This window comes from Prionailurus viverrinus, chromosome B2 (genome assembly GCF_022837055.1).
Source record: "Prionailurus viverrinus isolate Anna chromosome B2, UM_Priviv_1.0, whole genome shotgun sequence".
Lineage (NCBI taxonomy): Eukaryota > Metazoa > Chordata > Mammalia > Carnivora > Felidae > Prionailurus > Prionailurus viverrinus.
The window spans coordinates 11,174,599-11,190,679 of record NC_062565.1 but is presented as its reverse complement, the minus strand read 5'-3'; the positions used below and the strand labels follow the sequence as shown (position 1 = coordinate 11,190,679).

General features: G+C 42.9%; 1 protein-coding gene across 6 annotated transcripts in view; it reads right to left on the bottom strand.

The window, feature by feature from the left end:
- KIF13A (kinesin family member 13A) overlaps positions 1-16,081 on the bottom strand; it is a 217,401-nt gene that overhangs the window by 153,303 nt on the left and 48,017 nt on the right. The gene's annotated exons all lie outside the window — the stretch shown is intronic.

Here is a 16,081-nt window from a genome sequence, read left to right as displayed (position 1 = left end):
CATGAGCAGAGATTATATTTGTAATTACATATTTGAGATGCCATTTATTAACATGCTTACAAAAGTGACATACACAGGTTCCAGCAAGACCCACACTCGATTCGGGATGCTTTCCTGCCACTAATTACAATACTCATTGCAGCTGCTTATAACAGACATTTTTGGGATTTTCTGTACAATTTCTAGTCTTGGACTGAAATAAGTTACACTAGGGGCCCATATGATGCTCTCAATGCTGTTAATTTAAAGCTCAATATATCAGTGTGCCTTGTTCTCCTTTTTTTCTGATTTAAAAGTTTATGTTTCTCCTGGGATTAATCAATAAAAAGTTCTTTTATAAACCCTGCAGATTTATTAGTCACTCAAGTAGTAGGGCTTGGCAGGTAAAATGAAAAGTCTATAAGCAATAAACAAAACTTCTGCCAAGGACAGTCTCTCTCTTAAATAAAGCTTGAGTTTATGTTGAGTAAATATCTTTCTTTGCCCAAAGAAAAACACTGGTCTCTCTTACAAACACAAGAGAACAGAGCAAAGTTATAGGAAGGACAGCATGATGATCTGAGAAGGCGGCAAGGGTGTGTGTGTGTGTGGGGGGGGGGGGGGGGGGGGGTCCTGAAAAGTCAAGATAAGACAAAAAAGAAACAAAAAAAAGTTGTTAAGAAGCAAAGTCTCCCATGTGTAGACAGAAGTATACACAGCATAATTATCATATTCCACGTACAATTTTTTCTCTTATTGCTGGTTGTAGGTGGGTATGAAACAAACACTTAGCTGGTTCAGAAGTGACAGCAACAAGTTTCTACAAGATCCAGTTACCTGATTTCCCCTATACCTTCTGATGTACAATATCTGAGAAGACAGGAGATAGATGGATACAATGTTAAGAAAATTTATTATCTTCACACATGATCTCCATATTTGAACCGAATTAAAGCCACCCTCCCTCTGAACATGCTTTCCAAAAGAAAAAAAAAAATCAGCAAATGCTTCAAATCCCTCCATCAGATATCTGATAGAAGATATTCAAGGCAGAGGGCACTGCACATCGAGTCAAGTACATGCTCAGGGCTGGAGAGGTGAACAAGCAGTCCTACTCAGCACACATTCTGGAGTCAGTGCTGGGCGATATGCTGAGGAACTGGTGTGAGGTGTCGGGGGAAGAGAGCAATCAATGAGAAAACCAACATCTTACACCTGAGCAAAAGGAAGACCAGGGCTGCCTTTTACCAAAATGGAAAGACTATATAGGAAGAGCAAGCTTGGTGGAGGAAATCAGGAGTTTGTTTTTAAACATGCTAACTTGGAATGCCAATCAGACACCTAATTGGAGAAGGTAAGCGGGCAGTCTAGATACACAGGAGACCAGAATAAAGACGACGCTTAAAGATATGGACCTGGATGAGATTCTAGTGTGTCTTGTGCAGAGCAGACCCGCCTACTAGACAGCATGAAGTGAGGGTTTCTCCATTACTCTGAAGACATGGTCTATTGGGAGTTTCACAAGAGAGAGAATATTCCCTGTGCACTTAGGAGACAGCATAAACAACACATTCCTATGGGCAGGGGCAGCTGATCGCCAGTGTGTGCCTATGTGTAGAGTGCATTTAAACAAAGCACATCACCTCAATGCTTAATTAAGGAGAATGTGAGGGGGTGCTTGGGAGGCTCAGTTGGTTAAGTGTCTGACTCAATTTCAGCTCAGGTCATGATCTCTTGGTTTGTGAGATCGAGCCCCATGTGGGACTCCACGTTGACAGCACCTGCCTGCTTGGGATTCTCTCTGCCCCTCCCCTGCTCACACTCTCTCTCTTCCTCTGTCTCTCTCTCTTTCTCACTCTCTCAAAAATAAATAAATAAACTTTTTACAAAATTAAGAAATATGTTTAACTGCCGTCACTGAGAACAGGCCACCAGAAGAATGACAAAGGCAAACACTGTTATCTCTTTGAAGAGTTTAACACAGGCGTAAAAGACATTCAGATGTGATTTTGCTCTGGAAATTATTAATGAGGAGGATTCCTGGCTAGGAGAGAGGAGAGAGGCAAATCGGAAGGAAAATCTATTTTTAGTAGTACAAATAGTGACATTGATTAAAGATGTCAGTTATTTCCACCTTGCCCCAAACCAACTCTTATGAGAACCTCCTGTGCCCAGAGCACCGGAAAAGGCAGCCACATTTATGGTGTCCTTATGTAAAGTGTTCATCTTATGATGAAGATGTCAGAATCAAACATGTAACTGAAGTGGTCATTATGTCCAAGTTCCTATTAATTCTGAGAAGAAATGTAATCTTTATCTTTTGATAAAATATCAGGTTGCCAAGAAATTCAGTTCTCATAAAGTTCCATGAATTCCTAAGTTTATCTATTTCCTGGTGCATTTCTTAGAATACAGTTACATGATTTTTCTGGTATTCAAAACAAAGTTTCACTAGCTGCTTCTTGGCTGGAAGGCATCACCACCAGTTACACACTCACTGGGAAAGCAGAGGACCAATAACAAGACAAACTTTCTTTGGGGCACTTGGGTGGCTCAGTCAGTTAAGCATCCAACTCTTGACTTCAGCTCAGGTCATGATCTCTCAATTTGTGGGTTTAAACTGAAAGGGCAGGCCTACGCCGGCCAACTCCATCTTGTTCTGTGTCCTTCACCTAGACCACGCCTCCACCCCTTGAGTAATCTCCTGCTCACCCGTTCAAACTTCCTGGTCAAAACACGCCCAGCGACCTGCGTAACAGGACTCCGACCCTTCCCCAGCCAATCGGCTGAGGCCACGACCCTTCCCCAGCCAATCGGCTGAGGCCACAGCCATTACCTCACCAACTGCCCCTAGGCCCCAATAAAACCTTTGTCCTTTTGAAACTCGCTCTCTCTCCCTGGTATCTCACCGCTGAGTCGGTGCAGGTAGGGGATTGAGCTCGAGTAGCTCGAATAAAGGCTCTTCTGCTTTTGCATGGGGCTCGGCTCCCTAGTGGTCTTTGGGGATCACGAATTCTGGGCATAACAAAACCTCGCATCAGGCTCTGCACTGACAGTACAGAGCCTGCTTGAGATTCTCTCCCTCTCTCTCTGCCCCTTCCCTGCTTGTGCTCTCTTGCTCTCTCCCAAAACAAACTTTAAAAAAAAAAAAAAAAAAAGGACAAACTTTCTTTGAGGCAAAAATTACTTATAATTTAAGTGTGTAATAATCGGGAGGATGCTTAAGTAAACCAGGATATATTGAGATAGAGAACACCTTATAGTCGGATCTGAAAGTGGTGCCTTAAAGTGTCATCCGAATCCTGGAGCGCCTGGGTGGCTCAGTCGGTTAAGCGTCCGACTTCAGCTCAGGTCATGATCTCATGGTTCCTGGGTTCAAGCGCTGTGTGGGGCTCTGTGCTGACAGCTCAGAGCCTGGAGCCTGCTTCAGATTCTGTGTCTCCCTCTCTCTCTGCCCCTCCCCCGCCTCAAAACTAAATAAAACATTAAAAAAAAATGTAATCCAAACCCAGCAATCCCACTTCTAGGTATACCAAAAAGAACTGAAAGCAGGGACTCAGATATTTGTACGTTCCTGTGCATTATTGACAACAGCCAAAACATGGAAGTAACAACCCAAATGTCCACGGACAGGTGAGTGGATAAACAAAATGTGGTATATCCACACAATACAATATGACTCAGCCTTAAAGAGGAAATTCTGGCACGTGCTATCATACGGATGAACCTTGAAGACATCGTGCTATATGAAATAAGCCAGACACAAAAGGACATGTACTGTGTTCCATGTGCATGAGGTACTGAGAGTAATCAAATTCACAGAGACAGAAAGTAAAAAGTTCGAATAGAATACAGGGCCCAGGAGAGGGGGTAAAGAGAAGTTACTATTTAATGGGTATGGAGTGGAGCTTCTGTTTGGGATTATACAAACGTTCTGAGAATGGAAAAGCGATAATTGCACAGCAGTGTGAATGTAGTAACGCCACTGAACTGTGTACTTAAAAATGGTTAAAATGGTCAATTTAATGTTATATGTATATTTAACACATATATATTATGTATATGTATATAATGTATATAATGTATATTTCACCACAATAAACAATCTGATCAGAGCACAGACAATTCCCTATTTCCATAATCACTGGGTAAGGAGACAGACAAAGGGAGCAAGATTGCTCCGTTCTCCGAGGGCACCAGGGAGGCTGGCCCAGGCAAGAAGTCTTGGTATGAACAAGCAGTGGGAGTCCCTGCGGCTTCAGGGCCCCAGCCCCAAACACCCCCGAGGCAGACGCTGGCAAGCGGTGACAACATTTTGACTACCTGTAATCAAAAGCCAGGTGATTCCTGACAGACAGACTCAGGAGGAAGGCAGCTGAGAACCAGCCTACCAAGGCTAATGTGCAAAAGTGCAGACTGAGAGTTAATGCAGTATATAAAAGCTGTAAACTGCCTGCAGAAGTTCAGGTTTGTACTTCCCAGGCTGGTTTAAGCCAAGGTCAGTGAGCTAATAAGCTGGCCAGCTCATCTGATGTCAATCAGGCTTTGTATAGTACTGTTTGATGGGCCGAAATGAACAACACTCGTGTATGGGTGTGCTTCTCGATAGTTTTTTCTGTGAACATATTCTTGGGGTTTCTTATTCCCCCAAATGTCTGAAGCATACCAAAGCAGTCTCAGATGAAGTTCAAAGAAACCTTTTCACACCAGTCAGAGCAGATAACAGGAGAAAATCAGAATACTCTTATGAGGGCTGAGGTGGGGGTGAGGGCGGGACCAGGCAGCTAAAAACCTGGGGATTTGGTAAAATAGCACCTGGTGATACCAGTTTGCTGGTTACATCAGAGGACCCCACTGAAGGGCACTTTGGGAGACAGAAGCCACAAATCAGTTCTACTTACTAACCAAAGTGGTCCCTAGGGAGCAAGAGAAAAGAACATTCAGAGTTCCTCTTATTCTGCTATATATATTATGCTACAAGTAGACAGTCAAACAGTGAAAGGCCTCACTATAAATACCCTCTCTTTGCTGCTCTGTATCATGCTGTCCAAGACGTCTTAATATTAGAACAGCACACAGCAAGAAATTATATTTCCCTGCTCAGCGCAAGGTCATGAGTGTTCAAGGGTAGCAGTTTATACCACCCAAAATATGCCTCTTTGGCATTAGGATTACTCTGAGAAACAGCAGGTGCAGGAGAAGCTTAAAAACAGAGATGTTACCCTTTTTAAGGGACATTTACATTTATAAAGGAAATATCCATTTGTAGGAGTCTCCTCTCTAGGCACCAGGAAGGGAGGGATGATTCTAAATCAAAGAAACTCTCAATGGGAATGGCAGGGACTTAAATCTGCCTAACAAACCTACTCTTGTTTATACCTGTGCTTTTCCGGGTAACCTCCCCTAACCGCCCAGCCCCCCGCCCACACCTGGTAACGTCCCATAACTGCCCGCCCCCCCCCCACACCTGGTAACCTCCCATAATGGCCCAGCAGGCCCCACACACCTAGTAACCTCCATAACCATCTAGTCCCCCCCCCACACACACACACGCACACGCACGCACACACACGCACACAGGCTTGCACACACATGCACCCCTTTCTTTTGTTTTTAGCTGAAGATAGCATTTAAGTGGTAGCTTAGACCTTCTTTAGTTCCTCAAGAAACTATTCATTATTCTCCCTAGGTATTCTCCATGTACACATGTTAACAAACTTTTTGGTTTTTCTCTTGTTAATTTGTCTTTTCTCATAGGGGTCTCAGCAAAGAACTCAAAACGAGAGAGAAAATTATTTTTCCTCCTCCACAATGTTACATGTTATCATAAGATACCCATCCAAAAATTTATAATGTTAAAAATGACATCCGCAAAAACACATTAATAGAGGTCACATCAAATCCTAAACTTCAACTTCAGAATAATTTGGGTCACGCTAATATCTTAAAGGTGAACTTAGAAAGACCAGATTACAATGGAAATGTTGAGGACGAATGTAATGTAAAATCACAGACACTATAAATAACATAAATGCCAACCACAAGATTACAAAACAATTTGATCGGGTGAGCATTCCAGAACGAGCTCATGACAAAAACAGTAACTCAAAAGAAAAGAATTTCTCCAACAACCAAAGCAGCCCTTCAAGGAAAAGGTACAAGATGCTTATAATTAATGCTCTGAATCATTAACTACTTTGCAAATACTAGAATAAAGTACATTTTGGGGTAAAAACTGTATTCTGGTCAGCTGGTGTTACCTTTCTGAGCTCCTTCCCAGTGGAAAGGATGCACTGCACCGAGCGCCTCAAAGTTCACGACAGCACTAATCCCACAGCCATGGACAGACACAGGCACTCAGAGGAAGGACAGCTGACAAGTAGAGGGACCTTTACATGAGACTCACTAAACCTTAAGTCAAAGAAAAGGAACTAAACATGGGGTTACAGTCTCCCTACAATACTTAAAATGATGATACCATTTGTGAAATGTGTGATTCTTTTGCTCCTTGAAGGACAGAAGGAACTAACAGGTAAGCCAAATCTTGGACAGGTGCTACGGGAACTAGAAAGCAAAGCAACCTTATCCCTTTCCTAGAAAAAGTCACACTTTATTTTGAAACCTTCATCAATATACAACATTATGGAGCGTGTACTTAGGAAATTGATGGATTAAGTGTTAGCTGAGCTGGAAGCATGAAATTCTTTTTTTTTTTTTAATGTTTTATTTATTTTTGAGAGAGAGACGGAGGGCAAGCAGGGGAAAGGCAGAGAGAGGGGGAGACACAGAATCTTAAGCAGGCTCCAGGCTCTGAGCTGTCAACACAGAGCCCGACATGGGGCTTGGCTTGAACCCATGAACTGCAAGATCACGACCTGAGCAAAATAGACACTTAACCGACTGAGCCATCCAGGCACCTGGGAACCATGAAGTTCTTAAGAACCTACAAGGGAGAACTCACAAAGACCTAATTCCTGAGCTTCCTAACAGAGGCAGTAAACAATGAAGTGACAAATTCCTCTGGTGAGAGATCATTTTTTTTATCTAACAGATTCATTGATTTCCATAGAGACCGTAACTACTTTAATTTCCTGGAAACACCATACTTTGAAAGGAACGTGTGGTGTTACCAGGAAAAACACTGTCTAGAAACGATCTTGCTTTTCCTAAAGTTGTCTGACCTCAGAGTTCCTACAGAGGCATTACTGCCAAACTGGGTGTGTGGGAGGGAAGGCAGACAAGAACGTGGATCTGCCAGACTCTGCCATAACCTCCTCTAAAGCGGAAGGACCGGGAGTTACGTAAATGTCCACAGTGGACCACGGGGCAGGGCGAAAGAAAGGGATGGCAGCAAGTCCACTGTTCAGACCACAACACTGCCTCAGAGTCTGGATAGGGTTTATTTTAACAGGAGTTCAACTTACTTTCTGGAGATCTGGCTCACTTGATCCCTGTGACACTCAAGGCCTTCACAGGGATGATGTTCCCTTTTATACACCAGAGCCTACTCCAAGGGGCTAAGTAAGTTGCCTAAAATTTGATAGAATGAGACCTAGAAACTAGTTCTCTAGATTCTAAGTCCTGTGTTTTCTCAACTAGCCAACATCTGAATTATTTTGTTAAGATTTTTATTTTTGAGTAATCTCTATACCCAACGTGCGGCTTGAACTTGAGATCAAGAGTCACAGGTTCTACCAGCTGAGCCAGTCAGGCACTGCTGAATTTCTTTTCACTTTTCAATATATACATATTTAAGTAATATATATTATATATTTGTATTTCATTCATTCATTCATTCATTCATTCATTCATTCATTCACTTATTTGAGACAGAGAATGAATCCCAGGCAGGCTGTGTGGAGCCTGACACGGGGCTCAATCCTACAACCCTGGGACCATGACCTGACCTGAAATCAAGACTTGGACACGGAACCGAGTCACCCAGGCACCCCCTGAATTTATTTTCAATGAAGAGAGGTCCTTCTTAAAATATCGATGCAGGGGCGCCTGGGTGGCTCAGTCGGTTGAGCATACGACTTCAGCTCAGGTCACGATCTTGCGGTCCGTGAGTTCAAGCCCCGCGTTGGGCTCTGGGCTGACGGCTCAGAGCCTGGAGCCTGCTTCCGATTCTGTGTCTCCCTCTCTCTCTGCCCCTCCCCCGTTCATGCTCTGTCTCTCTCTGTCTTAAAAATAAATAAATGTTAAAAAAAAAAATATCGATGCAACTCACTTATATGCATGATACTCCTGCTAGATTCTTTCATGGGAAAACATGCATTCTGGAGGCTCTGTTTTTCACATTTGGTGTTATACACCTATTATTCCTAAAACCAGAAGGGCCAAACTATGTAGAGCCTATTACATGACAAAGTGCTAGTTCAGTGCCAAGTATTTTATTTCATTTCATTTCATTTTTGGTTGGTGGTTGATTGATTGATTTTGAGATCAAGTGAGCTAGACTCTCATTCTGGTCCTGACTTATTTTGCTGCCTTAGACAAATTCTTTACTCTTCTTCAGATTCTGAGAAGACCTGTCTCTTCCAAAAGGACATCAAATACAACTCCTACTAATGAAAGAGGACCTCCTGGGGTCTTAAGTGACATGCCATGAAAGAATCTGATATCATAACTAACTGCACTGTCAAGAACCTACTGAACACCTACCATGTGTTCGCGACGGAAATAACTCTACGTGACAAATACACCCTTCAAAAAGCTCACCTCATGGAAAGACAAAATAAAAACAAGGAACACAAAGCACTGAATTTGCAAAGCTTTTTATTTATTTGTTTATTTATTTATTTAAATATTGTATTTTTTTTAATGTTTATCTACTTTTGAGAGACAGCATGAATGGGAGGGAGGAGCAGAGAAAGAGGCAGACGGGATCTGAAGCAGTTTTGTTTTTTTTTTTTTAAGGGTTTGGGTTTTTTGTTTTTTTGTTTTTTTTTTTTAGTTTTTCGTTTTTATAATGGCAGTAGTGTAAGAATAGACAATAGAGTGGGGCGCCTGGGTGGCGCAGTCGGTTAAGCGTCCGACTTCAGCCAGGTCACGATCTCTCGGTCCGGGAGTTCGAGCCCCGAGTCAGGCTCTGGGCTGATGGCTCAGAGCCTGGAGCCTGTTTCAGATTCTGTGTCTCCCTCTCTCTCTGCCCCTCCCCCATTCATGCTCTGTCTCTCTCTGTCCCAAAAATAAATAAACGTTGAAAAGAAAAAAAAAAAAGAATAGACAATAGAAGATAATAGAAACTATAAGTGGGGGGGGGGGCACCTGGCTGGCTCAGTCACGAGAGCATGCAGCTCTTGATTTTGAGGTCATGAGTTCAAGCCCCATGATGGGCATGAAGTCTACTTTAAAAAAAAAAAAAAAGCGGAGCACCTGGGTGGCTCAGGTGGTTGGGCATCCGACTTTGGCTCAGGTCATGATCTCACGGTGTGGCTCATGGATTTGAGCTCTGCATCGGGCTCTTTACTGACAGCTTGGAGCCTGGAGCCTGCTTCAGATTCTGTGTCTCCCTCTCTCTCTCTGCCCCTCCCCGATTCATGCATTGTCTCTCTCTCTCTCTCATATATAAACATTTTTTAAAATTTTTTAAAAGAAAAAAAAAAGAAACTACACGTGTTCATGAGAATAGAAGTACTAGAAACTTAAAAAACTTTAAATGCTGTTTCTTCTGATAATAGTAATACTCACTGGTTAAAAAAAAAAAAAAGTAAAAGAGAAAATAAAGAGCCCCTGTAATCCCATTAACCAGGTATGAGATACCTTCTATTAACATTATTGAATTACCCCAAAGACTTTTTACTATGCTTCTCTTCCCCAGAATGGTTCTCAAAATGTGGTCCCCAGACCAATATCATCAGTATCTCATAACTTGTTAGAAAAGCAAATTCTCAGACCGCAGCCCAGACCTACTGCATAAGAAATGCTATGGGGGAACCAGCAATCCGTATTTTAAAAAGCCTTCGAGATGATCCTCATGAGTGCCAAAGTTTGAGAACCACTAACATATGCTATACACACACATACACATCTTCCCTCTTTCCAGAAATGGGGCCATGGTGTAGACATTGTATAGAATTTTAAATTCATATTTGGCACCATGCTCCATTTTGGAAATCACCTAAATATTGCATAAATACGGTGTGCCTGAATGTCCTTGGCATGGCAAAGAATATCACAGAATGGTTCGCATAGCAAATGCAATTAAACACCAGAGCCAGCCAGACGAAAAACACTGATAGTAATGTGGGGACCTAACAAAATCCATTTCTAGAAATCTCTGAGTGGTTACATAAGGTTTTTAGATCTTTGAAAAAGCAGGGAACGTCTGTAGCAGCTTCTCTCTCCTGTCCATGAATCTATTTTTGGGGGGTTACTTAGACACCTGCTTTTGCTCTCCAACAAACTGGTGGGCCAGCAAACCATTACCTGACCCACCAAACTGCACATGCTGGGAGAGTCACCCAAATACTCTGGCACGCGTCACCCCGGCCATTCCTCAGCAGACCACTTCTGCACAACTTTGAGAAAAACAACGCAAGCTCTGGGAAGCCTGCGTAGGGACCAGGGGGCGTGACTCAGATAAAGGAGTGAGGGTGGACGCAAGGAGGAAGTCTGTGAGGACAGAAAAAGAAAAGGGGAGTGAGGAGCATCAACATCCCATGGAGAGTTTGCTTAACTTCGGCAAATGATTTCTCCCGCTCTGGAATACATACCTTTTGAAAACCATTGCCAGCCCCAGGGAAACCACAATAGAGTAAAGCAGAGGAAAAAGTCAAGCTTTTTATTTGCTCAAGGTTATCCAAAAAGCTTAACTGGGGGGGGGGGGGGGGATCAATTCATGGTAAAATAACAATATCTGAAATATACCATTGTTCCTTTATACAACAGAAAAGCTCTGTGACCTTCATGCTGTTGAACTCATCTGGGTCTCGGTTTCTTCTATGAGTGACATGATTGGAGAAGATGGCTTTAAAAGTTGTCGCACGATGACAGCCAAGGAAACCCCAGAAAGTACAGGTATATTAAGATGTTACAGCATCTGTAAAGGATGTATTGAAGAGCGATTTCTCCTCTCAACAACAAAGGAAAGAGTACATTCCACCTGCATTCTTCTTTGTTAGAAACCTCACAAGTAGAGCTAGACACGACAGAGCAGGCACAGCATAAAAGGCAAGGTGGGGAAAGAGTTCACATGCAGATAGGAGCCTGAGCGTCTGGCCGAGTGCTGTGGCTCTCACCACTTACCAGCTGGGTGACTTGGGCAAATTACCTAACTCCACTGAGCTCAGTTGCCTCATTTAGAAAATAGAATTAATGGGGTTTTGTGATGATTATGCGAAGCACATAAACTATTTTTTTGTTGTTTGTTTATTTTTCAGAGACAGAGAGAATGCACGTGTGTGGGGAGGGGCAGAGACAGAAGGAGAGAGAGAGAATCCCAAGCGGGCTCCACAGTGTCAGTGCAGAGCCCGACCCAGGGCTCGATCTCACAAACCGTGAGATCGTGACCTGAGCCGAAGCTGGACGATTAACCAACTGAGCCACCCAGGTGCTCCAGAACAATTTCCATCTATGTGTTTTAGCTATTGATGATAATAATAGTAGTAATATTGGATGCTCTGCTCAAAAGGTAGAGTGTAGGAGGTGACTACGGTCTGGAGAAGTCATTAAAAGGTAATGTATGTGCTGGAAAACATGAAATATGTACCTAGATGACCTGGGGCCCTCGAAAGGCAGACGACGGCTTGAGTCAGTTAAATGAGCAGGCTGGTCCCCCATCCCAGCAGAAACTACCTACTTCGCTGCTTATGACAGCAGGAGCTTCCAAGGGGTAACTTTTCAACCCACAACTAGAAATCAAAAGGCAAAGTAGCTCCGAGGAAAGACTCAAGGCCATGGGTCAGAATAGGACCTGGGTTCAAGTTGGAGCATCTCCCCTTCTGAGCTGTGTGGCCTCCAACAAATTACTCAGGCTGAGATTTACGGTCATGTCATATCATGAAATGATATAGTTCATCTACCCTACAAGACTCTTGTTTGCCCAGCACAGGAAGCAGTCACATAACAAGTGATCAGTAAAAGTCAGGAATAATGGTTAGGTCTTAAAAAGGAGGAACGCTTCAAATAAAAGCTCCAATTAAGGCACAATGTCAGCTGAAGGAAGACAATCAGAGCATCCAACATTTTTCTATCTGATGCAGGAAGGGGGAGTGTGTAGGTTGGTCACCAGGAGCAGGATTGGGGGACAGATGACCCAGTGGATGGACCGAGGTGCTCACCAGACCCAGGCCAAACCACAGAGTTCACCCGCTTTGCTCAGAGACTACCCTCCTTGAAAACAAAACCTGTGCAGTGAAGTCGTTTTTGTGTATGGGTTATGGAAACAGCTTTGTTTCTTCTCTTAAGGTTTTTTGCTTTGTCTTGCTTTAATGGCAGACTTTGTTTCCTTGGAAGGCAACCATTTCACCTGAATTAATAGTAACAGCAAATTCATAATATCAGGATCCACAGGCTGGGACCAAAATTAATGACAGCATCACGTCCCCTAACAAGTAGCTAGGGAAAGTACCACAGAATGTATAGAAAGTACGTTCACAAACGTTTTCTCCATCCAGAATTTGACTGCTCTTCCTGCCATGAGGTGATGTGACAATTAAGAGTTTCACTCACAGAAAGCTATTTTATTTGATTCTTCAATAAAATGGCTTTTTTTTTGTTGTTGCTCCTGCTGTAGACTAATGTCATACACAACTCAAGAAAGCTGGGCTCCCGAAAACAGCCTCCAGTAGCAATCCTTGATAACACAAGCCCAACGTGAGGGTGGAGACATAATGAGGCGGGACCACAGGCTTTAAAAGAATGACAGAAGGCTGAAGGAAGGAAAGTAACTTCAGTCACTGGGCCATTGCTCTGAAAATAAAACCATGTTTATAATACATTTTATGTGAAAAAAATGAAGAGTTCTGCTTTTGACTCAGAGCAGATACTTCCTGGAACTAATCACAGGGAAAAAAAAAAAAAGGAGGAAGAGGAATTGTATACTTTTCTTCTTAAGACAGTAATTCAGTCAGGTTTTCCAACCTGGTGTTTTACCCTTAGACATTTTATGTTATTAACATGCCCTTTTAACTTGATGACATGGGTAATAAATGGTGTCCTCCCCCCAGGTTAGTAGGAAACAGGTGGGCTTTTTTGAACTAGAACAGAAAATACCTTCAGGTTTCTTGTGATTTAGATAGCTATTCTCCCACAAAGCAGATGTGTAAGGAAATGGCAATCAGTGAAATCAACAGCTTCACAAATGGTAAAACCTCACCAACGGCCTGACTAAAATTCTGCCTCAAGTTCCAAAACCATCTTTCAGCGGTGCTCACATTCTCCGGTATCACACAGAACACAGCAGGATGAACCGTGATACAGTCAAACAGGTGAGATTCTTTTTGAGGGGGAGGGGCAGAAAGAGAGAGACAGAGAATCCCAAGCAGGCACAGTGCTGTCAGTGCAGAGCCTGATGGGGGCTCAGTCCCACGAACCCTGAGATCATGACCTGAGCCTAAATCAAGAGTCAGACACTTAACCGACCGAGCCACCCAGGCGCCCCAAACAGGAGAGATCCTACTGAAGCTTTAGGTCCATCCCTCGAGAGAAGCATAAGCTAATCTATAAGCTTTATTTTATTTTTTTTTTTTAAAGAAAGGCAGACTGCCACGTGCAGCGCCTCATTTGGATGTGTCTGGAGTCTTGGAAGCTTGACTACCCTACGTTCTCCTACAAATGGACCTTGAGAGCTTGTTTGGAGGTTCTAGCAGGGGAGCGCAGCTACTCGTATACCCTTGACCGAAGAACGGTCCTCCTCTATTGGGGAAGGTCGTCCTCTTCGACTGAGCGCGCAGCTTCGGGAGGGACGCACATGGAGCGGTGAGGGAGGAAGGGGACACCCGCCTAGCCAGCCAGATCAGCCGAATCAACCCTGGCGATCAATGGGGTGACAGATGTCGCAGCCAGATCGCCCTCACATCCTATAAGCTTTATTAAGAGCCATGCAAATACTCATCAATGACCAACTCAAAGAGTGGTATACACTCTGATCCACTGAGGAGTTGAAGATAATATACAAGAGGTTGATATCCAATCTGTAACGACTCAACATGGAGACTGTTAATCACTACTTGAAATTTTTATACCAAATCTTCATTCTACCTTTTTCCAGTTCATATTAAATTAAGAAAACAAAAACTAAAACGATCTGGACCGCTTCAGGCTGCCTGGATTCACCATTAAATACAACAACGAACTCTTCAAACAAAAAGCTTTATTGCTGGTTTTGTCACCGTGTACCAGTTCCCTGCTCTAGTTCCCCGTAAGTAATCCAACCACAAAAGCACATTAAATAAGTGATGTGCGTTTTTCCAAAAATTAATGTAGTTTAAATAAGCAAAATAAAAGAAATAAAAAGTTTCGGCCAAGTAAAATACACACTCAGCCTGAAGTCTCCAGGATTCTTAGAAAATAATGAAATGAATGGAAGCAAAAAAAAGGAACAGAAATCAGAATGATCAAACTAGCAATTTAGGTTTTAACATTTCCTGATTTCCTGTATGAGGGGAAAAATACTGTGCACATTTCTGAAGGGAAGGACTTTAGCAAATTATGTTTTCTAGGTACCGGTGAAATATAAACCCCCAACACAGAAGCAACAGTTTCCTTGATCCATTTTTACCTTCAACACAAAGCATTAAAAATGCCTTTCTTCCATCCAATGGGAATTTGCAACCAGTTCAACCTGCCTGCCCAGCTCTTGACTAAAAAAACCTGGCACAGTGGCTTTATAACCACATTTATCTCAGTCAGCTCCTGGCGAGCCTTTCAGATCTATCCTTTCCTTGGACTTTTATCTTATTACAATGCAATGTAACTATGGAAACATAGGATTTAGAGTTATACTTTCCCTTATAAACAAAGAGAACTGCTTTTTATAACTCAAGTCCATGTAGATTGTGTCATGAAGGGTCGATTTTTATTTATTTATTTATTTATTTATTTCAGCATTTAGGTGGAGAAGAATAAAAAGAAGAAAAACATTTCTATAAAATCTGGGGCAGTTTTTCTTTGTAACTACAAAGGAGGCCGTGTTTCGGTCACTACTCCCTATTGGCTAATGGGAGCTGGATTTATACAAATCCTGAAATGACCCTGGTGGGGTCAGAGCGGAGGACCCCGGCTTGCAAGGCTCACTCAGTCGCTTGCAGGTGGTCATGGGAGAAAGCTCAGCCAGCTGTTTTCCAGAGACGAGAAAGGCCCAATACTGCCTCATTCCTAAGTTAGGAACTTGGAACTCCTCCTGCACCACACGCTTCCACAGCTAGAAAGTCAAATGAAATATTCCGGCAGTTATATTCTAATATCATAAACACAGACTCCCCAGTAATGTCATAATAAAAGACAACATCTAAAAATAATACTCTGGTTTTAAGTTAACTCTATGCCCAATGTGGGGCTCAAACTCATGACCCTGACATCAAAGGCCCCATGTTCTACCGACTGAGCCAGTCGGGTGCCCCTAAAAATAATACTCTTGGGGCACCTGGGTAGCTCAGGTGGCTAAGTGACTCTCGATTTCAGCTCAGGTCATGATATCACGATTCATTAGTTCAAGCCCGCATCGGGCTCTGCACTGACAATGCGGAACCTGCTTGAGATTCTCTTTCTCTCTCTGCTTCTCTCTCAAAAATAAATAAACATTAAAATAATAGGGGCGCCTGGGTGGCGCAGTCGGTTAAGCGTCCGACTTCAGCCAGGTCACAATCTCGCGGTCCGTGAGTTTGAGCCCCGCGTCAGGCTCTGGGCTGATGGCTCAGAGCCTGGAGCCTGCTTCCAATTCTGTGTCTCCCTCTCTCTCTGCCCCTCCCCCGTTCATGCTCTGTCTCTCTCTGTCCCAAAAATAAATAAAAACGTTGAAAAAAAAATTTTTTTTTAATAAAAAAAAATAAAGTAAAATAATAATCAGAATACTCTTGCATTTAACTGCATGTCAGAAATAATGCCTCTGTCCAAAGTAGAATGTGACCCAATTTTTTTTAAGCAATACACAAATAGA